General features: G+C 37.0%; 1 long non-coding RNA gene across 3 annotated transcripts; it reads left to right on the top strand.

The window, feature by feature from the left end:
• Positions 1-4,770: 4,770 nt before the first annotated feature.
• Positions 4,771-25,184, top strand: LOC310896163. 3 transcript variants are annotated; one of them, XR_014581243.1, is made up of 3 exons: positions 4,771-5,457; positions 21,267-21,373; positions 23,610-25,184. It is a non-coding gene; the product is annotated as an uncharacterized lncRNA (long non-coding RNA). The 3 variants fall into 3 exon arrangements; XR_014581244.1 differs by lacking the exon at positions 4,771-5,457 and adding an exon at positions 5,512-6,012; XR_014581245.1 differs by lacking the exon at positions 4,771-5,457 and adding an exon at positions 18,637-19,160.
• Positions 25,185-25,296: the final 112 nt, after the last annotated feature.

Here is a 25,296-nt window from a genome sequence, read left to right as displayed (position 1 = left end):
TATTTTGTAAAGCAGCCAACATCTTCGTCCCACACCAGCATCTCAGTGCACTGCCAGGATATTTGAAATGTTGCAGTCAAGTCTCACGAGTCACAATATACCATTAATAATACAGAACATTCTGAGAAGACACCTGATCCACTGCCATGATGGCAGGGAATAAGATGTGGGAAAGCAGGCCTACGGCAGTCAAATATCCTTGGATCTTTACTACAAGGATACCGTAATGGGGAAGGGGGAAAGAATTTTTTTTTTTTTTGTAATCAAAATAGAAACCACAAATATTTACAGTGAATTATTCATAATCACATATCACTGCATGGTCTGTCTCACTACAGTTTTTCAAGCAGGCACCTTTTCCCATTGCTCTGCTAATGGACCAGATTTCTAGAAGGCTGCAGTTTTGAGTTGCTCTGAATTATCTCAAGTGCTACCTGAATTATCTGAAGTGAGAGCTCTTTTCTTACATTATGAATTCACTCTGATATCCAACCCAATTTATAATCTCTTACTTCTGATATACCTTCTTGTCCTGCAGTTCATTCCCCGCAATGATAATTCACAACATCCTTTATAAGTGAGTTGGAACCAGTATAATTTAGGGATGAGTTTGTGCCTCTTAACAGCTGTGATAAAATAATATATTTTTTTATTATTAAGTGGAGTGTGAATTTTAGTTTGTATAACAGGTCTTTAATGAGTACAGTAAAAAAGTATTCCTGAATCCAGTTGCATTACAACAGCTGATACCTCTATTTACTGTAATTACTCAGAAAAATAACGCTTTTGATCACCACCCATTGACCTGGCTACTGTTAGTGGCTCTGTCCCATGCAGAGTCTCACCAGAGATTTATCTTTGTGTTTTTCAAATTGACCTGAATTTTCATATCCATAAATAACTGCAAGAACAGACTTACTACTCAGGAGTCAGGGCACATTTTATTCAGCTCAGATCTCTAATTGCCAGGTTTACAACTGAGAATTGTATTGTTGGGAATCAGTTATGAATTGTATAGAATATACTCATATAAATATATATATATATACAATTTATTATTTTTTTTCTGGACAGTTTTTTGTTCCAGAATGTTACTGCAAAATTTGCACACTGCTTTAAAAATCCCCCAAACTCTAGACTTGATTTCATTGCTGTACTTACTCTCAATGCATTTTATAACTCTTGGAATCCTAAGGATATTTTTTGATAATGCATTATTTTATATAATTTAATTTCTAAACAATGCTAAACCATACTGAAATGCTTTCACAGCCACATATCAAAAATCACATACCGTGTGGCACAACCTTATTGAAATGTTTCTTTGTGACCTGTGTTGAGACTAGGACAAGCAGCAAGGAGGGAAAGGCAGACCCATTTTTAGCAGAGGTTGTGATTAAGCACTGAAATACAGTTCAACAGAAAATCCTCTTTTTCCTGAGTCATTTTCCTGAGTCCTAAATGAAAACTGTTGATATACATGGAATGGGGTTTGATGGTCTCATGGTACTTGCTAACATGAAAATGAGTGGCAACTTCTCTATGACTGCTCTGTCCTCTTTATCCTTTGGTGTGCCCTAAAAGGGACAGGGCTGTCCCTTCTCCCACTTGTCCTTTGTTTTGCTGGGCAGATTCAGCAGCTAGCAAAGCATGTCTTGAAATGCTTCATACTGAGAAGCCCACCAAAGAAACAACCCAAATGCAGACATGAATTTTGTGTAATACATGGCTTCAAAATAAACATCCAGTAGCATGTGGAAAGTGTGGGATTAATTCAGGCTCAGAGCAGAAGTGGAGAAATTTCAGATGAGTTTAAAAAACCATTTGAACTAATGCTGTTAGCAATTGATCTAAATTAACTCTAATGATTTGTTGCTAATCTACTCTGGCCAGAACCAATATTTGCTGCAAAGGGTTATGGAATGAATAAGCTTCTTTGTTCTGTTTCCTTGCTGAAAGAAGCCTTGTGGCAGGACAGGTGGAGACTTTTCTGGACTCCTTCTATCCTTGTCTTTTCTGGTCTGCTCCTGTTGAAGAATTCTGAATTTTGCTTTTTGCTAATGGGGCCTCCAGTAAGGCCAGCAATACCAAGCTGCTGACTGTTAGCTAAGAGATCGTTCATACAGGGAGTCGAGATACCTGGGCTGCTTTAACAGGGTCCCTGCTTGAACCTGGGCAAATACTGCCTCTTGTCCTCCTTTTTGCAAGACTGTAGGGGAAATTCCTACGCAACTCTAATAGGAATTAGAAATTTCATTTTGCACTGGTGTCTGGGGTATTAATATTTGATCATGGCTGCACTGCCAGTAAGTGCAGAGGGAAGTTGATGGAAAAGTTGACAGCTGTTTACTGCAAATCCTCGTGGTGTGTCCTAGATTAGCAGAAAGGCTTGACACATTGATGTTTAAGTCTCTTCTCATGAATGTTTCATCACTAGCAGTAATAAGTCTTTGTATGTCAATAATTTTCTACTTGATCCCTCTGATTTTCTTCCAAATTAAGTCATATTCTCACTTGCACTATCACCTAAATGCCAGATGCACAAAGCTGTTCAGGCATATCTGTGCTGACTGTCACACTACAAGCTTTTAAGACACCCAGGTTTTGCAGAAGAACTGATGAATACATGCTAGGTGAATAAACTCAGCAGATGGATAGGTGCTTGGGGAAGGAATACAGGGCAGCAGGTGTGGTGAGCACTGAGGATGCCCAAGTGACCCTGCAGAGAAGTCTTAGAGAGGCGCATGTGGGTGAAGCTTCACAAGGCTGCTTGACTCACAAATGAGTACCTACATGGGCTTGGCTTCCAAACTCAAGTCTAAGCTGGGAAAGTATACCCCTAAGCCTCAGGTTGAAATATAAATGTTTATATATTCCCTGAACAGCCAGTTGTACCTGCCCTGACCAGCCCTGCTGCAGACCATCTCTGTAGAGTGAGAGACCCACCCTAGATCAGGCTTTCAAGACCTGAGCAGGAGTTTTCCTGCAGTTTTCTGCCTCGTGAGTTGTTACAGCCACAGGTAGTAGATAATCTTTATGCTCACAGGCCACCCAGTGCCCAACCCATCCCACAGGGAGGAATAAGTGGTGATTCTCATCATAACTGAGCTGAAAGACTATGAAAATCTAACTTATTATCCACTATACAGATAGGTGTAAAGGCACACATTTTCTCACAAGTAGCCCTTGTTCCAGTAATGACTCTATCCAGCCATGTGATACAATATTTCCCTAATATAACTTAATATGTTAGGGATGAAAGTAAATTGTATAATTGCAGACACGAGCAAGAAGTATACACCTGTGATTTTAACTTCTCTTCTGGGTCCGACCAGTACACGAACTGTTCCCTGAGCATCTTTTAATTCAAAATTACCTACTTATCTGTAGACATCTCTGAAATTAATTGGATAAAATGAGAATGGATTTTACTCCTGACCTAAAACTATTTCTTTCTCTGAATTTTTTTGAGCTTTAAAAAAAGAAAACATGCATATGATTCTGCACTTTTAGGCTTCATCTAGGGAATAATTAAATCTTCACAAGATTATATTTCTGTATTATTGTAGATCCAGTTGGTATAAAAATAAACAATCTTGAACATAAGTCCATCCATATAAGTTTTTTCTAGGCAAAAATCCTCCAAAGGAATAAAGAAAGGAATTGATAGATATTTTGAGGAAAAAATTGAACTCTTTAATTGCCACAAGACCCAGTCCATAGGTTTTGATTATGGACTACCATACTATTTAGGAAAAAGCATAGTATATAGAAAGGACCACTGAGGATAGCCTACCTCTTCTAACATATGGGTGGGAGAGCGCACACAGCCTGGTCTTGATGCTGCTTGCACAAGTTTTACACAGGCATACTTTTTTCACTTCAGGTGTGCTTTTTTCAGTTGGTCACAGATCACACCAGACCAGCGTGAGCCTTACAAACTGTGAGGGATATGAAGTCACCCGGTAACTTTCTTTACCTAGGAATTGTCCCTAAATGGCTTCTGTGGTGTAGGTAGTGAAAAGAAAATAAGAAAATATGAACACACATAACTGAAATTATTATGGGGAACTCAGTTCTGGAGTGCCACAATTCTCATCTACTTCATTTTTAAAATACTAATTAGATTTTAATTACTAAAGCAGATGGAGCCCCCATGGTCCAAGCAATAAATGCAGCAGAAGTTACGTTACTTGCACAACTTACCATCAGATTCTAAAAAGCGGTGGAAAAACTTTTCTTCCATTTTGTCTGATTCTGTTAAATATACAGGGATCGGTCCATCTACCAAGTGGCTGGCACAGTAAGAACTCCTTGCACTCATCTGAGTTTAAAGCTGCCTTAAAGAATTCAGAGTAAGCACTGAACCTACCCTACATAGGATAAAAGTGCAGTACTGTGAACCTATTTATGAATAAAAATCCCTTTCTTACTGTTAGAAAGTTTTCTTTTGCAATAAATGGAGTTTCTTTATCTGTGAAGACCTAGATGGTTCAAAGTATGATTTTTCTACACCAGTCCCCCAGCACTTAATTCACTGCCTACCACCTGACTGCCTCATGCAAACCAGGTGTCCTTTGACATTACAACCATAGTCAAAATGGTGGTAATGACTCCTCCAGCTGATCCAATCAGAGTCATTAAGTATAATGGTTTATTTTGTAAAAGCAGCAGTAAATGTGAACACCTGCCTCATGGCTCCCAGGGGACTCTTTTCAAAATAAACCTTCCTAATAGTTTTGATGAGCTGAGAGAAGCCATTAACATCATTCCAAAATTGCTCTTCAAAGATTACAAAGACCTTTGCAAAGCTTTCTTTTCTCTCTCTCCCTTGCATGTCCATTGGGTTCCTGGGACAGTGTTGTCTCGGTGGGGCTGTGCCACAGAGGCAGCTGTAAGCACTGTCTCCTTCACAGCAGCCCAGGATGCTCTGTGGCTGAGCAGTGCTGTGTTGGTAGGCCTGCTGTTCCATATCAGGTCCTGTGCTGCCTGCACATCGGTTCATGCCTGGCTTCCACTCTTGTGCAAAGGAAATAGTTCTTCATCTGGGGCAATCTGGGTGAGGTCCAGCATGTAAAGGATGCTGAGGTTTGAACCATGAATACAGTAAGTGCAACTTTTACCAGATGTGCCTGTACACTGCTGTGCCTCATCCTTCAGAGAGACCCAAGTAGGTCTCTTGTGTCCTTCTGTCATGCTGCCACCAGTCCTTGGCACAAAACTGGCAGGATATGGAGCAACCAACCATGATCTGGGAGACTGTTGCAAGGGGTGCCAGTGGCCTAAGCAGAGGTTGCAGAGCCCAGGGACAGGCAGCCATGACATTGAAGACTGACGTATAGGAACATAAGAATATGATGAGCATCTCCATTATCTTACTGGAAAAACTGTCTGGTAATGACAGCCCATGAGGGAATCTTCAGCTGCCAGAAGCTCCAGAAGGCAGACAATGAAGAGGTACAAGCTACCTAGCATGTCTGAATTTCTGACTAGGCTATGGGTGGTGGTACTTACTTACTTACTGGGAGGGAAGGTGGGAACACAATTCTGCTTACCTGGGGCTTTACCCCTCATTTACTTAATTTATTCAGACAAGCAAGAGTCAGCACAAGGGAGCATAGTTGAGCAGAGGAGTAAAAAAAGAGGCTGAAGGGCCAGCTAGGACCCTTGTATAGTGTTTATCAATGTAGTAACATTTGCTTATGGAAGGTGAGCAAAGACTGAGCCTTGCTAGGAATGTGCAAAGGAGTGTAGGGCATTTACTGTGGAGTGCCGTGCTGATATGCACATGGAGTATATTGGCCAACCTGTAAGGCCTGAAGTGTAAACACTGTAAGCATAAAGAAGGCCGTCAGCCTAGGAGCTACAGAAGCATCTCTTGTTTCTAGCAAAGACAAATGCTTCTACATTTTAGGAGCAGCCACTTCCAAGTCAGTCCTGGTCAGTACTCCCACAGCCGTTTCCTTGGCTGCACTCACACTCTCCCTGCATGGTGCAGATCAACTCTGAGAGGTAAGGATGTCACATATTTTAGCAGAGGAGTTTCAATTCTTGTTCTAGGCATGGCAAAAACTAACTAAAAATGTAGTATGGGCTATGTCTAAGATGCTGCAAATCAATACCTGACTCTGAGAGTTAGGTAACAGCCAGGCCGACATCCATTCTGCAACCCTTCTCATAAAAACCATAGGATACAAAAGATCTACAGCTCTGCCTGTTGTTTCATCGCCTGTGCTAATAATTTTTTAAGTGTGTAGGTATGTTCAGTGTCAGCTAGAGGTTTCTGAAGATGGACACCTTGAATAGCATTCTCTGATATTTAAGTCAAATATTGTGTGTTGCAACAATAGATCCTACAGCTCTTTGCAAATGAGATAGTGTTATTGTGCTTTCTTTAAATGTAGGAAGTGATTTTCTCATGGTCACCCAGAAGAAAAAGTGGGGATAAGATACTAAGATTACTAAGATTAAGATACTTTTTTCTTGATCCTAAAACCAGTAGTTGAAATTCAAAAAATACACTTCTTTCCTGAGTGCTACATTTTTTTATTTTTATTTTTATTTATTTTTCACAAATACCTGAAAGCTTGATTGCAGAACCTCACTGGTACAGTTTAAGCACATTCATTTCTCCAGGTGTGAGCAGGTAGTCTAGAGCTGGTCAGGATTTTTATAAAAGAAATTTCAGGGACAGCCAAATTCTGGTAGACAAAAATCATCTGTTAAAATCGATTTTGACAAGTTTTTCACCAGGAATGTTTAATGTCCAGCTGGAATTTGAAAGATCTAAACATGGTTCTCCTATGGTTTAAACGGAGTCCTGGAATTAACAGTGAATCATAAAAATACTTGGTTTTGCTCATGTGGTTTTTCCTGGCTTACTGAAAGCACAGGAAAATATGCTTGCTTCACGTCTATACCAGACTTAAAAAAAACTTCTGTCACTGCCTTAATAGTCAGAACATAATGATCTTAATATCCCATTCATTTGGAAAACCTTCATTTGCATAATACTTACAATTACTGAGTATATCAAGAATTACTTGATCTCATTAATGTCTTGGGACAGTGAGCAGAGCTACTGTGGATTATGCTGCTTCTGTGTAAGGGCAGTAGTAACTTGTATGGAAGATGCAGTCCTATTTTGGGGTGCAGAAGACTGGGGGAAAGAGCATTCAGCTCTGTGGACATGAGCTATACTGTACCACTTGCCTCCAGAACCAGAAAAGGACCACTGCTCCTACTTAATTTGCAGCAATATATTGATCCACTGATATTGACCAGATTGGAAATTTAGCCTTTTTCACCTTTTCACAAATTTCAGAAAATATCCTTTTCAACTTTTTTTTTTTTTTCCCCAGTGGCTTGGGGAACGCATAAGCAAATATATTTGTAAAATATGCTAACTCATTTAACTTATCGTAAGGAGAAGGGAAAATAATTCTTTAATTTATGTATATATTTATTTCTTTACTCCTTACCTTCTCCAATTAAGATTATTTTTTCCTGTGGATTGCTGTAAAATATTAAAACACAAAGTGAAATTCTATCTCTGCAGAAGTCAATAGCAAAACTTCATTGAAGGGAGTAGGGCCGGATTCCTACTTTTCTCAGCTTGCATTGCCTTCAGGTGGGGTTGCCCCCAGCAGGAAGCCTTACTCTATTTGGAGACCGGCTTTGAGGAAAAAGAGGGGTGCTATGAACACTGTGCCAGGGCACAGCGAGGGCCAGCTGCTCCGCATTGCAGGCAAGCTGGGAGCCAAGGTGACCTCAGCACAGGCCCTGCCCTCACCCATGGGCACCGTCCCACCTCACACTGGGCATGGGGGCAGAGCTGGGTCTGGCAATGGGGTGCCTCCACTGCACGGAGGCCCTGGGCTGGCTTGGGCCCTGACAAACTGCGTGAAATCAGTTTAAGTGTAGGAAGAGCCAGGGCAATAATTAAATCATACCTTCAGATGATATCTCACAAAACACTTTACAGTACTATGCCTCTCTTCAGAAATGTATTAAAATCCATCTAGTTTGTCTTTACCACTTACTTATGAAATGAAAGAGCCACCATGTGCTCCTTAGCCAAGCAGTTTTGTTACATAATTGTTTCTACATATCACTTTCCTAAGTGACCCAACCTGGCCCTCCTGTAGTGTCAAACTATTGCTCCTTTTATACCTTCTTCTTCAATTGGGAATAATCCTTTCTTTTTGTGTATGTTAGCTTGAAGGAGATGCTTGGCTGTGATGAAGTTCACTTCTGAGTGGTTTATACAGTTACATAAATCTACCTCCTTTCCTCTTTCTTCCTGTGCTTTTGCCTGGTTTGAAATTATTTCCTGGCCTTTGAGTTCTGTGTACTATTTCATATTTTTCTTCAATTACAAGACAAAAATTGCTCACAGAAGTCATCAGTCTAAGCTGCAGTGGCACAATTGTGTGCTAAAGATAACGAACCTCCTACTGCTCAGGATAGTTTTGAAATTTGTATATTATCTAGGATTTCCATATCACCTAGAAATTGCAAAAATTGAGCCAGAAAACTTGTGAGGCCTTTTCTTACTGTGTTTTATAGGAATTCTTCATTTCTATGTGGAAGTTCTATGAGGACAGCCTGGTCTGCTCTGGTTATATCAATTTCATTATATTGCCAAATTCTTCTCAGAATTGTGTATTTCTCTGATAAGTTTCTGTGGATTCATTAGAGCTAAGATATTACTCGCTATCTTTGAAGCAAACACTAACTTTCACAGAGAATTTTTATTATTATTATCACCAGACTTTACCCATAATTTTATATTTATGTTCTAGAAGTGTTGGGTTCTGCAAGAAATATCAGTGCTATAGAAATTAGAATGCAATACAGTACATTTGTATTTCTGCAAAAATAGTTCAGTTTGTAAGTGAAAATATGCTTCTTTCTTAATGGAGGGTGCATGAGCAGTGAATTAAAAACAGAGCCAATCCCTAAAACCTACAGAGGTAAATTTCTAGTGGAAATTACTTAATAATTCCTTTCATGGTGCATGACTTGAAAGTGTTATCCACTCCTATTAGATTGTACTGTGAATCTTGAAGAAGAAAAATTTTTGGAGCTTTGACATTCATTCTTATTATATCAGATTTAAGAAATTCTGGTCAAATCTAAGCCAGAGTACCTGGCAGCTCACCCAAAAAGCAGTGTGGTTGATCTGTTGTTGAAGTACATATATCATAACTTCAAAAGCTTTTTGCACAGTGCACTTGCTTTTGACTATTCATGAAACATCGCTTTCATTTTTTTTTCTGAGAAAATAAAGGGGAACCTAGGTGATAAGACTTTAAAAATAATTACAATAACCTCAGTCAGGAAGCTATGAAGCTCAGAATTCTCCCATGAACTAGAAACCCTTTGTTTCAATTAGTTCTGTCTTGTAAAGCTCTATGAATTTTCTGGGCCAAAGCAAATACTTATTTATAAATATAAATACTTATTTATATTTTCAGTCTAGTAAGAGGACCTGTCCGGAGGGTGTATTCTGAGTAAGCAAAAGGCATATTCTAAGATCTTTTACTGATCTTATGAAGATCCCCATGTAACATTTTGAAAAGGCCTGTATTACTATCAAAAAGAGTCTTTAATGTGTCTTTTTAGTTAATTCTGAAATGATCTACTGAGAATACCTAATGAAAATGAATGGAACAACAAAGCATTTTTGAAAGATAAGGCTTATTAATGATGCACATAAAATTTAGAAAAAACATCTACTAAATATTTCATATAAATTACAGGTCCATAAGGTTTCACTCAATTACTTTGAACTATAATGCTGATACTCTATTTAATAAATGAAAAAGTCTGTGATAAGAAAATGTGCAGACATGTACTGTGTTAAATTATCCACTGGAGAGATCCTATAGTGTTCTCTAATGCACTGAGAATTACAAGAATGATACAAATCTGTGAATGTGAAGGCCATAGAACTGAGGTTATTATCTTTTTATGTCTGTAGTAACTTTATAATTTTTTTATAAGAATTTACAAGAATTCTGTTCTTTATGTGCAACAGAATAAAAAGCTATACATAACAGTTGATTTAAAGGCAGAAGATTTTTATTTGCAAAGAGTATTCACTGCATGACAGTAAACAAAATTTACAAGAAGAGTTCCTCTATTTCAGGAATTGACAAAGAAAATTATTGCTTCCATATATCTATATCTTTCCCTCTCTCTTTCCAGAAAAGAATCAATAGAAGAATCATAAAGGGCTTTGCTTTTTACATTTCTACCTTACCAGATTTGCTAAACTTTGAAAAAAACATAAAAGAAAAAAAAGCATATCAAAAAAAAAAAAGAAAAGAAATCCCCTCAAAAATTTTTTGAATTGTATCTTGTTAGAAAAATGAGGAAAAAAAGTATTTTTAAAAAGTGAAACTGCAAAATAACAAAAATAGCATTTTACTTCACAAAAATATTTTTTAAAAGATACTGGAGAGGTACAGAGGACTTTAAACAGGCTCAGTGTTTAAAATTATTATAGCCACCAGCTTTTTCCATTTTTAGAAATGGTAAAATTGTCTTTGTCTACCATGTTTTCTGATGCAACCTCCTCTTTTTATGGCTATGTAATACAAAATAAAAGAAATAGTTATCCCATCAACTTCTCACTGTCATCTGCATCATCTATTTTTTGTACTGTATTTTAAAAACAAGAAATAATAAATGCAGATAAACCTTTGGTTTTGAACTTTATACCAGTTTGGTCATTTTGTGTTTGAAGATAGTTTTTTCTATTTTATCCACAAGTGATAATCAGTGCCCTGAGCTCCTATTAATATGGAGCTCTTCCTTTTCATTAAGCATTATTTCTCTTTAATAAGGTTGTTCTATGTATACTGTTATCAGTAGGTTTCCACTGCAATTAATTTGAGTCTGAAGCCATCAAAAAAAGTTGACTGTTCTCTTCTGTATTGAATACCACAATTAGTCTGACCATGCAAAGACCTCTGAGGACATCAATATCTGATGGCAGAGTTTAGTGCTCAGTACTTGCTGCCCTTTAGCTGTAACCCTGGGCAGACCTTGGGCTCGAACCCTGAATCCTGAAGCAAAAAAACAAAACTGGAACTCTTAGATCTGGTGTCCTTCAGCCTAATGTCTTCAGGCAGCTGGATTGATCTTTCTTAAAGTCATTGAGGACAAAGTTTTACCTTTAAGACTGACAACACTTTCACATCAATCCCATGAGAAACTCACCTGAGCTTGCTTTAGTGTCTGACATGATGATAGTCCTGTAGCTCAGCAGGAACATGCTGTTCCACAAGTCTCTTGACAGTTGCACTAGTGTTTCACACCTGTGCATTCCTTCAAATAAACAGGAGGAAGAAATGCTATTGAAATCACAACGTATTTCAGAATTGTGAAATCAGCCAATCAAATTTATCTTTCTTCAACTCTACTGTGGTAGGGAAAAATGTATTTAAGTTACTGTTTTTTTGTTTGTTTGTTTTTCCCCTTTCCTTTTTTTTTTTTTCCCAGAGATCTCCTTTATTAACCCCTGAATACTCAGTTGGAAACAAAGAAAATGCAAGAATGTAGAATTTTACAATAAGTAAATAATTTTACTTATGCTTTGAAACGCTTATTAAACTGAGCAAAGAACAATGCAATATAGAATATCTCAGGTAGTTTGGTAATCATGGTATGTTTGAACTGTAGGATTATGTGAAAAATGTTAATGAAAGAATACATGTTTAGATGAAAAGTAAAAAGATTATGTTAAAGAGTGCTAACATCTGGTGCCACCCCTGGAGGAAGAAATTTTATATAATTTATTTAAGTTCAGAGATTAAGTTACCTGGAAAGTGTTAGGACATCCGTACAAGGGAACCTTGGAAGAACGTTGCCTTGAGGCATAAACCCTCTTTCTATTTTTTTTTTCTTCAGTATTTTTATCTTTGTAAAGTAATTGAATATATGTATGATTATATGATCTTACTTTATATAAAAATGCTTTTTATATAACTTAAATTAAGCTGTGTTTTGTTCAGAGCAGTAGAATAATGTTTCAGTGATAAACTCATGGATATATTTCTTTATTTATTTGCCTTGAAATTATTTATATACCCCAATCAGTATAAAAGTATAGCCGTACATACACGCATACATATAAAATCACAGTGGAAACACTATATAACCTCGGACTAATGGAAGTTCATGTTTTCTTGCATTCAAATTACAATGTCTCTGACACAGTGCTTTGCTTCAACTAACTCTGTTTAGTTCCTAAAGCACAACAAGTTCCAATAAAAACAACATACTTCAAAGATATCTTCATCAATTGTGGTTTTGGAGAGACTACTACTCACAGCCAAGGTTAGTCAAGTCTATGACGTTTATGCTGAGAATAGTAACATAGCTTTCAGTGGTAGATTTTTGTCAATGCCCCAAGAGATAAAAATGTTGATATGACTGACTACTTTTCACAGCATGCAAAATATATTACAGATGAGTAGATAGTCATTGTTAATATATTTCAATACTGGATCCATAACTTTGTATGGGATGAAAGAAGGTGACTGTCTGAGTGTACTGGTGCTTGTATTATCTCTGTCATTCAAGCAAAATTAATCCGGCTCTTTTGAGTTTACTGATCTGCAGTCTGGCACATGAAATGCAGGAAATACTGCATTTCTAAATTGGTTGCTGATTACTAAATTGGATGATAGCTGCAAATATAACCCGAGTTAAATCCTGCTTAGACATGAAAATTAATTCAAGTAATAGCATCTATTATCTCCAAATGCAATCTCCAAATGTAGACATCTTGCTGCTCTTGATGACTAAGCTACAATAGTAGAGGTTTCTTATAGCTCTTGTACTAATAGTGAATAAGTTCCCTCAATAGAGCTCCTCTGACATGAAATCAAATAAAAACATGTCAGTCCAAGACATACAGCATGCTAGTTCATCCAGAATTGCTGGTGTCCATGTAAAGATGCACACTGCCATCATTTTCCAAAACAAGGTTTGCTAAACTAAAGTTAAAAATGTTCCCTTGCACTTTGCTTTCCATGGAAAGCACAATAATCTCTCTCTAGATTCCATAGGTAGAGGACAACTTTATGAAAGCACTGAGAAAGTTGGGAGAAATGCAATATGCATTAAAATTCACAATGTATTTACCAGTAGGTTGAGTTGTTGGAAACTGGAAACTAAGAGCTTTGCCAGCAATTTGTTATCCTTTTCATGTTTGTCTTGGCAGAAGATGGCCAACAGATGCAAAATGCACTGATATCTTGGACAAAGTGCCACAGAACTTGGTCTTAGATAAGCTTTTTATAACCTAAATTATCTAACTGACAAATTTATCCACAAATATTTCACATGATATTTGTGATATTTATCTATTAGTTAAATACAAATTCTTTAATACGTACCTCATCTTGCTTCTTATAACAGCAGTAGGACACAATAACCACACAGGTCTTCTGTCTATGAAAAACTTCTGAGTTCTTAAATGTCTGAAAAGGAGTTGAGAAGTTATAAAACCCTATATATAATGGTTGGTTTTGTCTGTGACAAGGATTCCCATTGCAGACAGGTTTATGAAAGGGCAGTTGCATGGCTTCTCAAACAAGTACTCCTTTCCCTTACAAATTCTTGTGATAAACAAAATCTTTTTTTTTTTAATTTTTTTTTGTTCTTTTTCTAAATTATAGTCATTTTATTCATTATTTGATGTAAGGTAAAAAAAAAAAAGAAAAAAGAAAAGAAAAAAGCAGCAGGCAGATGGCTGAATGCACCTCTTAATGTGCATAACAGCACATCTTGAAATACTTCTTAGTCCAACTTGCAGATCATACTACTTTAGATCGTTACCTGAACTTGGGCAACTGGTCAGAAGAAAACTCCCTATTTTGAGTACTGCTGACATTGCTGTTACCACTCAGTGCTTGAAATGTTTGTCTTCTGAATTACAAATAAATTTTATAACACACTCCCAGCAAACAACCAATGTAAAATGTTTCCAATCCTTGTTTCCATACATTTAAAGCTTAAATGCTCCAATGACATTTAGAAATGAAGATGAGCTTCTAAATTTAAACATAAGTTGTTCCTTGAAAGAAAACACATTACAGTAGCCATGAATCCTTCAGGAGCTTTATTGCTGATGCACAGAAGCATGAACAGGTTCTTAAGATCAAAGAGTGTCTAAGTTATCACTGAGTTGATAAGCTTCCTCTCTCTTCCCTGAGTGAAACATTAATTTTAAACCATAGCAGAGGAGCTCTGATGGTTCCTTGTCCTGTTCTTTTCTAGAGCTGTGAGGGTTATTTCTTCTTTATTTTGAAAATTGGTCAGTGATCTTCTGATTGAAGAGGGATATTGAGAGCTGTGCATGGCATGATCCTATCACAAGGCAGTCAAGTACTTAATGAAAATTGCCACTACACATGCTGCTCACAATAACATTCTACAAATTTGCAAGCATCAAGTTTTTTGGTGCTTAAGCTCACTAGAGTGTCATTACCTACAAACAATATCTACTAAATGGGAAAAATCCAACACAGTCTCCCCTGTTATTTTGCAAATGACCTGAGTCTTGGAGAAGTTAGTCTGATCTCCTCCCACGTGCAGGTTGGATGGTTTCAGTGCTACCATCTTAGGCTGGTGGCTTTCTTGTCTCTTCTTCAAGGGCCCTGAGAAAAACCCTGACCTCATAACTAAAGTGAAATGTAGAAATACATATTGCAGTATAGACGCTAAAGCACAGTATTCTTCATCAGGCACAATGCAGGGGCCAAGCACTGAAGAACTTGGTGGTTGTGTGAGGGAGGGGTTGAAAAGACCACGCAAGTCCTTTGAGTAGCAGGGAGAAATATATTTCTTATTTCACATAGGAACTTCATGTCTGCCAGCTTTTCTGGCTTTCCTTCTTTCCTTCCTTTCTCCAATTCATCCAAGTATGAATGAAGTTTTCTTCCTGTTAATGTGATAGAATACCTCTTTATGACAAAATGTTATAAAACTTTTCTCCAAATCTCAGAACAGTTAATTTTGTAAGCTTCAGTCATTCTGACAGACAAGAGAAGAATGCCAAGCTCAATGTCTGTAAACTCCAAGTATCTCAGAGCTCAGAGAATAAGCAAGATTTAGAGAGGGCTGCAAAGGTTTCCAGACATGCCAGTGTTTTGCCAGTGGAGGATGAAAAGTTATGACCAATTTCACATCCTGAACAAATGGGTCTCCCACTCACTCCATGTTCTGTCAGCCAAAGGATCAGCCAATCTTTGTGTGTATGGGCAGAGTGGCTCCAGTCACTGTATCTGTCTGGAAAAGTTCCCATTTCTAGTATCGGGTTCCTCCTGATTTCAGTGTTGCTAGCTCTCACTGTTTTATTTCAGATCTTACACTATTTCTCTATTGGGTGAACATTCTAGATATAAAAAGGCAAGAGGTGGCTGGAAAAGTTTGAGAATGTGAAGCACAGCCAGTGATAGTCGAGAGAAACAATGTGCACTCAATGGAGTCTCAGAGCACGGGAATGTTACAGACACTACTGCAGACTTCATTTCCTCCCTTTTCCTTGAAATAGCTCAGCCATTTTGGAGAGCCATATACCTTTTCTGGGCCTCCTGAGAGCTCTGAGAGCTGCAAGCAGGTTTGTATTTCTCTTGAGGAGAACCAATTTCTAAACAAACGCAGAACACAGCTGAAATAAACCTTTGCTCTTCATGGGTTATGAATGTAGGCTTCCACAACTAGATATGGACCAATAACTCCACTGTTGTTTAAGAAAAATAGGGAGTCATTACACTTTTAAAGAGGGGAAAAAAAAGTGAAAGATTTGATAAAATTCATTGACATAAAAATAATGATTCCAATGTAAGATCTCTTTCCCAGTTAAAACTGAAATAGAGATACTTATTCTCATTGTTACTACTTTTTCAGCTAGTCTCAAATCTTTTATATTTCAGTCCTTCAAAACATGTGATCTAAAAATAAAACCAAATAAGTGAGAGTTTTAAAAACTTCACTTATTAAACATTTATGCTTAATTAAAACCTGCTAATGAGAGACAGATTAATTAGGGCTTCCTGGAACCAAGTAGAAAGACACAATCTAAAAAATACAAGTAAGGGTCCTGGGCCAGCTTGCTCAGAAATCACGATGTTCTAATTCCAGTGACACCAGTGTGAGAAGTCAGTGTCAGAGTCACCCCTCAAAAATTCCCACTTTTATATGATACTCAGCTCCAGAGCTTTCGGGACTCATTCTAACTTTGAATTGTAAATAAGGTATCTCTTTGGTAAATGTTTCCTGATGCATTAGGCATCAAAAAAGGAAGTAGAGTAAAATCCAGGTCTCCTTAAATACTTCCTTTAGAGGTATATTCATTCTGTACATGAAGAAATATAAATGTTTGTTTCTGATAAAATTGATAACACAGGGAGAGCAATGAAAGAGAAAATTGAATACAATGACTGTGGAGCTCAAAGACAGTATTTTCTGACCTCTCTCTTTTTTTTTTTTTTTTTTTTTTTTAAGAGGGTGAGCTTGAGAGAAACTTGCAAATGCAGGCTATGTATTTCAGAGTACATATTGCAGACACCGCAGTGCTGTGCATAGTCAGGTGGAATCATATTGCAGCAGCCTGTTCGGAATCACCTTCTCTCTGGAAGACCATGAGAGAGGGAAACCAATGTAAAAACAAGCTGTCGGCAAACAATAGCCAGTAAATATCCATAAGAATGACAGAAATTACTTCATTAAGTGATTAGAAGACTAAAGCAAACTCTTGGGGGTAATGCGAGTTAAAATGCTGAGAAATACATCAAGACTTTATTCTAGACCCAGGCTCTTTCTTGGGGATTAATTTTATCCCTTATATAACCAGCTTCTTCTGGACATTTGGGCCCCACTGTCCAGATCTTCTGCAAGGAGTGCATTGAAGGTGAGGTTTGTGCCAGGTCAGAACTTCAAAAGAGAGCAAAGATCTGCCTGGAAATACTTTTCAGGCCAATGGTTAAGAGACAATCTCTTTAGCCCTGCAGAGACTTACATATGTGTAACTACTTGAATAAGCATGCCTGAAATACCAGCATCAACAAAGCTATTGATGTACAACCTCAACTGTCAGAAGCTGCTTGACAGTCCTGAAACACATACTGGTGTTTATAATTTTTGAATCCATGTGCCTAATTTACTACATGGTCTGCATTTCTTAATTGCCAGTATAGTTTACAAAACAAATTGAGCTGGTCAGAGCAGTCTTGATGTCTGTAGAGTGCTAGGAACATACAAGTGGACCCTACAGATGGCTATTTTTAAAACACAAGGGAAATAGAAAACGCAGCTTTTGGAATGATAGCTGAATGTGGTTCAAGCTTTATAAAAAGAAAAGTGCATTCCACTTGCCAGAGACTAAGCTTCACCAGCGTAAATCCTTAAGCTATTTGAAAAAAATACTGAAAGGGGAAAACTGTTGTTAACTTTGGCTACTGCTAGTATTTGTGTTACAGTGGAACCAGAGACACATTCTGGAACATGTGCTGATGTGATCTCCAGCTAGATTGTTCTATAGAAACAATAATAAAAAGATGACTAAGTAGCTTACTTAAAGTAAGTAATGTCTGTGACTTCATGTGCTCTCATACCAGGTCTGTTAGTCTCTGAGTTGCATTTAGCACAAAGAACTTGTAAAGAAATGCAAGTGGGAATGAAAGTTTTTAACACCGTTTCCACAAAAAGACTTTGTGCAATTGAGTAACTGCAGGTGGTAAAGGTGTAGGCGAAGCAAATTAAGTAAGCATTTAGTGGAAAATACTCTGAAAACTTCTACCTTCAATCTTTAGCAGAGCAAATGGTGGCAGCTCCAACCAGAGCAGCCTCCACTGGGAGGTTATAGATTCCTGAGTCAAAGTTTAGAATCTGGCATCTTCCGTATTTTTAATCAAGAGACTTCTGCAGCTGCTTAACTTATGCCTTAAACTACTCAAGCGAATGAAAGTCCTAAACTCTGAAGAGTGGAATAAAGCTGGAGGTACACAGACCCAATGGTCAAAACACAAGAACACTGCTTGTTTTTCAGAGGGAATGACTAGTTGCTAGTGCAAGCAACCTGTTCCCAAAGTCTGTTGCACTGATTGCCTTTTTGCTTGCAACTGGCAGCTAGTACAGTGAGAGCTCTGGGAGGTTACCTAGGGGAAAAAAAAAAAAAAAAAAAAAAAAAAAGAGCATTTAAAATACTGCAGCTGAAGCTGTTGAAAAAAGATCTCAATGATTACAGTGAGGCTTTTTGTAGGCTTTTAGCAGATACAAGGTTTAATACCTCTGTACAGGCCTGTTTGCAACCCACCCAAAGAATTACTTTTTGGATTACGATCTTGATGTTGTCTTTTCTTTATGACCGTTTCACTCCCCCTCCTCACCCAATATAAATACTGTATCTGCGTGGGAAAGCAGTTGCAAATTGGTGCAATTCACAAAGCTAAAGCTTACTTTCTTATTGTCTTTCATTTGCTTGCTCTCTTCCTTGTTTGCTCTTCCACTCTCCCACTATTTCTTTTCTCCTTAATGGCTGCCTTGTTCATGTTGGCTTTTGTTGCTTAGAAAACTTGAAGACAGAATGAGAAATGGAGTTAAAAGTGTCTGTAATCTTATGCATGTTAAAAATGGTGAGCTTTTTCAGACACTTCAGAAACATAAGTTTGTTAGTCATAATTCTTAGTAGCTCAAAGGCAAATAGATCAGTTTACTGAAAAAAATAATAATAAAAGGGAAGCTACATATACATTAATTTTGTGGCCAGGAATATATATACATATATATATTATTTGAATGTTGATCCTGTTGCCAAAGGCAATAAGTCTGAACATCAACAAATAGGTATGTCAAACAGAGAAACATTATTGCAGTCTAAATAATCTGACATCTCAATGTTTTCCCAATAGACTATTCAATTCTTTTTTACTTATAGATGTTGATTTATGTTCTGATGTGGAGCTGTGATGACTCAACAGTTGCAGAATCATTTTCGCTTCTGTAAGCTGCAGGGGTGGATAACAGCAAAGGGACGAGAGCCCTTTCCCTCTCACCCTGAGCAACAGCATCTGAAATGGCAGATCTTCCGAGACACTTGATGGGGCAGTGCCAAAGTCCCTTCCTGCACTCTCCTCCACAAGGTACATCCAGGCACAATGGTTGGCAAAATACTGCCAAACCATAATCCTGCATTCACTCATAGTGTTGATAGTATTTTTTATCCAGTCTGCACAGTGTTTGGCTATTAAAGTGCAGAGCAACAGTGTATTAGACAGTAGCTGTTTAGTGGAAGAGAGGGTCATAGCAGAAGACACCCAGGAAAGGTTGCTTGTGGATGCATGTGTTACCTATCTGTATAGGATTTATGCTCTAGTTTGAAAAATAACATGAAATAGATATTTCTTAACAGAACTCAGGGCTTTCTGTCTTCTTACTTTTTATTTTTTTTTTTTTTGGCATTGCTCTGAAACCAGCTAAATTTCAGGAAATGCACATCTGACCCTATTTGCAGACAAGATATTTCAGATGTACAGCAAAGTTAATGCAGTTAGTACGTTCTACCCTGTAACAGATAACCTATGCCCTGAGCAATTATTCTTTTCCTGTCTTTGATTTCTTATCCTCTAACCATTTTATGCTGAAAGACACTATGTTATTGCCTTGTAATTTCCAATAACTGTGTTAAGCTGCAGAGGAAAAAAATCAATTAGCCACTCACCAGTGAGGAATATGTCTTCACTGGAAAATGAACCTGCTCTTCATATTTTTCCCTCATTCTCAGCATAGTTATTTGTATGCTCAGACAAAGCAGAGTGCATGAATGCAAACACCATTTCTTCATTTTAATCCGGTAGATGTACCTGGTTATACTTATACCAGACCCATGAGTGAAACGTATATTTTCTGTGTCATACAGTAGAAGCAAGAACATAGTGACCAATGGGAAGCACCCTGATTTACACTACAGTTTGCTTCAACATCTTCTGTTGGGGCTCTAAGCACGTGTTTATGGCCCATAGAAAGTGAAATTCAATTCCCTTAGTGGCCCTGCTGCCTCTGCATCCAGTGAGGGGACTATGCAGGGACCATCATACATTCTTTTAAACTGAATTTCATTTACTTCCACAGGTATTAGAAAGATGGGATAATAGAAAAGAGCATTGCCTGTGAGTGTTTTGCAGACTGGTTTGCACAGCTGGGGTTTTGTGCCACTGCCTTCTCCTTTGGACTAGAAAACCTCTCAATTCTGCCACTAGTAAGGGGGGCAACACTTGTGTGTGGAGCAATAAAGGATGAGAGTCTGTTTAGGAAGTCTCTACTTCCAGAATTGCAGATAGAGTGCTATCTATGCAAGTATAAGTGATCCCAAGTGATCTCAGATCTGACCTTGAAAGCCTGTCAAGTAAGTATTCATAGATGGTAATATCAACCTTTTTTTTTTTTTTTTAATTCTCCATATACTCCTCTACCTCCTGACAATGAGCCATGCGTATAAACAGCATATAAATATTTTCCCTGAAAACTTCCCCCAGTGTGATTGTAATTACACTTTCTTTCCCCAGATGGGGTGCTTCCAGGGGGGTCAGAATCAGATAAAAATTGAAGTTGGTTTCTGGTTTCTTTCATAAGCCAAGGAGGGAGCATATCACTTGAAGAGCTAGTTCATAAAACTCCTGCCAAGCTAAGAGTATTCAAATAAAATAATAATTAAATATATATATATTTTAGTAGACAAATAAAAAGAAGTCATGAAGAGTCTTATATAAGCACTAGAGATAGAATTCTCCTTTCTCTACTCTGGGCAAGAAGGAAAGAATGGATTATGAATCTAGCCAGCCTGTTTCTCATACTTTAAGGAGTCAGCTTTTCAGTAAGTGGGTCAAAACTGACTACAAGCAGAATAAAGATCTACATTGTACATAATCCCCTATTTGCAAATACATTAATAAAATGGGGGAAAATAAAAATAGGAAGCAGATATGAAAATTTCACCAAACTGTTATTAGATTGTGACTGAATACTGTTCTGATAACTCCCCATGGGATGGCCTTTGGTATTTTCTGAAAAGCTTTGGAGGTTCTTGGATCTTTTAGAGAAAGGCAAAAGGGGCAGGCTTATAAAGTGACTTCTGCTTTCCTAAGAAATGCAACTCCTCTTGCAGTTCTCTGCTAGACAGAGTGATTTTAATTGGAGTGAACTGCCATGCTAATTTTTGTTGCTTGTTCTAACTCATTCTTTCTTTGTAGCTCAATGACTTTTCTGGATCTAGCTGTGGGATAAAAATACAGCATGCAGACAAGGATGCTGGGATCCAGACCCCTAGTTTGCTTTCTGAGTCATAGGACTTCCTGAGGTAAGCAGCACCCATTTGTGACAGAGCACCAAATGTAAATCACAGAAAACGACTTTTAGTAATGTGGCTTAAAATGACCTTTACTTCCTCATGCATCTTGTTTAGTCACTTAAATATAACATTATGTGGCATTTCAGAACCTTTGTGTATTTATAGCTTCCCTCTTCCCCTTCATGTCCCTGTGTATTAATTAAATGTACATGAACTCAAGGAGATTTTTTTTTCTCCGATGAATATGCCATTGCAACTTGTTTAAAGAAGTTTCAAACAGTAAAAAATAAGAACCTGAAAACCTTTTCTGATGTCTAACTTGATTTCTGGTTTTGGCATCTATGATGTTGAAGCCAACTAGGAAATTTCCAAAGGGAAAATCAGGAAAATGCCACAGTATAAAAAGAGAAGCAAGTCTCTATTAGGGGAGATAAAATCTATTAGCACACTCTTCATCTGCTTTCTGAGTACTAAAAACCTTGTCCACCTTTCCAAATTATTCCACTTGGACCCATAAAAGCTACTTCCCACTACCTCCCCTTACAAGCCTGACTTGGTTTATGTATCATAACAGCACTGTTATGATTACAAAATTCAAAGGATGATTTGACTTCATTAGGTAAAATGATCATTGACTTTTATTTGTCATATTCTGGAGGAGAAACTAAAGACATTTTTGAGCATATTTGAATTTTACTACAAATATTTCAGTGTTATGACTCCTTTCCAGTTTCAATTGACAGATAACCTTTGTTGGAAAGAGCTTCCTCTTCTCTTTCCCCTCTATTTTTTGGAAAGATCTTTTTGTGCAATTCTCATCTATTAGGTAGGATATACTATATAATGGAAAACAAGCTTTGGGATCTACTGCAATGAAACAAAGACTTTAAGCACTTTGTTGTTGAGTAAAAGAAACAATTTGTTGGAAAAAAGATTTCCTCTGATTAAGTAACTAAACATAATATACAAAAAATTTAAAGTTATTTAGTGACTCCAGAAAGACAGAAGAGTTGATCTTGGATAAATTTTTATTTTTTATTTTTGAGTTGTAAAAACAACTCTCCTGAAAAAAGGTACCCACATGTACTTGATTTTCTTCAGAAGCCTATAAAGAATATGACACACTGGCAAATTGCAAGACAGAATTTTCATGCACACTAGATATATGAAGGCATATACTCTCTGATGCTATGATAAGTCATCCCAAGCTTCTATAAATAGGGGGATCTTAGATGCTGTGTGCCTTGTCAATGACAAATTAAATGGTATTGTCTGCTACCAGTTGGGGCTGGTGGAATTCCCTTGTTTCTGTGTGCAAATACTCTGTGTAGCATTTTGGATTCTGCAAGTATTTTTATCTCTAAGTATACCAATTGGGCAGAGAAGGTAGGTTATTTGTAGGCTGTTCATTTTAACTGTCAAGTAAGCTTTAGGTAAGATGTGCATCTGGTCATGAAAATCATGAGATGTATTTTGCCTCCCATCATTTCTTGGCCGAAACGTTATAAGCTCCAAAAATAAGCATGAAAAATATGACAACAAGTTTCTGTTTAACCTCATGACATTTCCATGAAATTTCTTTTTTCCTTTGTTGAAACTGATTTGGATATTTATGGAAAATGTTTGTTCGTTGTTGAATAAAATTCACTGTCAGCATTAAATAAGTGTATCAGTGAGTACCTAAGTCAGACTGTAGAATAAACCATTCCCATTTAAAGTGTGGAATGTCAACAGTGCCAGTCAAGGCTCTTTTGTGCCATCCTTCATAAATGTGAGTAGCTCATTGTCCCAGACAGGTTCTGATTCAACAGCTTCATTCTGTGGTGACTTTACACCGGAGCTTCAGTGATATGCAGAAAAAGAACCAAGCTAACATCCCTGTTTAGGTTTTATTGAGCCATATCTACCTACTTTTTTTTTTGTGTGTGATTGTTTTTGTTTCTTTGTTTGTTTTTCATGTGTGTGTGTTGCAGAAATTAAACTAATGATTAAACTAATGTTTTATTAAGTCTTATTGGTCTCTTCCAACCTAAATGATTCTACCTTTCTATGATTCTAAATATTACTATATCCAATTAAGAAATAAAGATAAAAACAGACCTTTAGTTGCTTTTCTCCTCTGCTGAACTTCTGTATTACATTGTTATCAAGTTACTAAAATATAAAAACAAATATTTCTGTGTCCTTTGACTCAAGTATAATGATACATGTTAGTGAATAATCTGTTTCTTTTTTCTTTCACCAGTCAAGTCAATTTGAGGGAAGAAGTAGTCACAAGCAGAATTCTTAGAGGACCCCAGATGAGCAACATCAGCCAACAGTTTCTTAGCGCTAGATCTTTACATTTTAGAAAGCATTATCTTTACTGAAAACTTGACCACAGTGTGCCTTTTTAATTATTCCTTGGTTCATAAGTGATTTACTGTGCCACTCATATGTTATGAGGAGTATTAGTATCAAACTGCTGACATCTATTGTCATATAAATACTGGTGGAAACCATTATGTCTTCAACTTCTCACAAACTCAGTTCATTATTACTAAGGTACCATGTTAATTAACCACAGCCCTTAACTGTAATGAAAAAAACACATAGTAACTGTAATCTTTTATTAGTAAAGCCACTTAGAACGACCTAAGGGAAAAAATAACTAATGGAAAACAACATTAAGTTCCTTCAGATTTTCCATTCTTCTTGAGTGTGTAAATATACAGAATTACTTAGATATATTATGTGAATTATACTAGTTCCAGGCTTGTTTCTTAACGCATTCAATTCTATTGCTAGATTTCCAAAATATCTCTGTGCTTTTCTTTTTCATTATTTTGTTGGTTTTTTGTTTGTTTGTTTGTTTTTATAGAGAAGAACTTTGCTCAGATGATGGCTCTGCTACTAGATGTTTTTTTCTTTCCTTGAATATGTGATATAGAGGGATAAGAAAAGTTTTTTAGACTGTAGCTGTTATAAAAATAATTTCATCCTGAAAGAAATAAAAGAAGTTCAAAGAAGACACTGAAAATATTGGAGAAGGAAAGAAGGGTTTATAGGAATAAGCTAAACACTTGTTAGCAATATTGTGTTTGCATATGGTTGGAGAGAGACTAACTGGGAAACTGATTTAGATCACCTGTGGTAGACCTGTGACTACCCTAAGCACTAGACACGATTGTTACACCATGATGTCAAACTTGTACTCCATTTATTAAATCCTTGGTATTAATCCTATATATGTAAATAATCCTATTTATGTAAAAAAGAGAAAGTGTAAACAGGAAGGCTTCTTATTGCTCTATAAATTCCATGGTTTGTTATTTTACTGTATACATATAGTATTCACACCAGTTTTAATCTGCTTTATTTTGCATTTCTTGCTTCCTTTTTTAACTGTTTATTATCCATGACCAATAAACTGTCCCTCTCCTAGACCTGTATTTCTATGGCTATATGTGGTGGTTTTTGTTTTTTTGTCGTTATTGTTTTGTTTTGTTTTGTTTTCCAGCCATGTTACTGCTGCTCTGGTAGCTCTGCAATTGTTTTATTTCACTTCTATTAATGATATCAAATCAAACAAAATGTCCGTGGCTCTCAAGTGAATAAAATGGCAATTTATGGGAAGTCATGAAAAACACAGAAGCAGGCCATGTATTACTGAACTTTTAGGACTGTTTGTATCCTATCATTCTGCTTAGTGAAACTAGATTTATAATTCAAATTTACTAAACACTTGTTAAAAAGATCTTTGTTCTGAATGAAGCTTAGAAATTCACCTCTTCGACTGCTACTGATAGTTAACGCCAGACCTTTAAGAATAGAAACACATACTTCCACACTCTCCTAGATATATCACAGTGAGCTCTAAGAAATAGTGTAAACATCAGAGATAGAATTAGAGACAGATATGATGTCTGCACAGTGAGCATTGATGTAGCATC

The sequence above is a fragment of the Anser anser genome, assembly GCF_964211835.1.
Source record: "Anser anser genome assembly, chromosome: 3".
NCBI classification, from domain to species: Eukaryota; Metazoa; Chordata; class Aves; order Anseriformes; family Anatidae; genus Anser; species Anser anser.
This window is presented reverse-complemented; position numbering and strand designations above follow the sequence as displayed.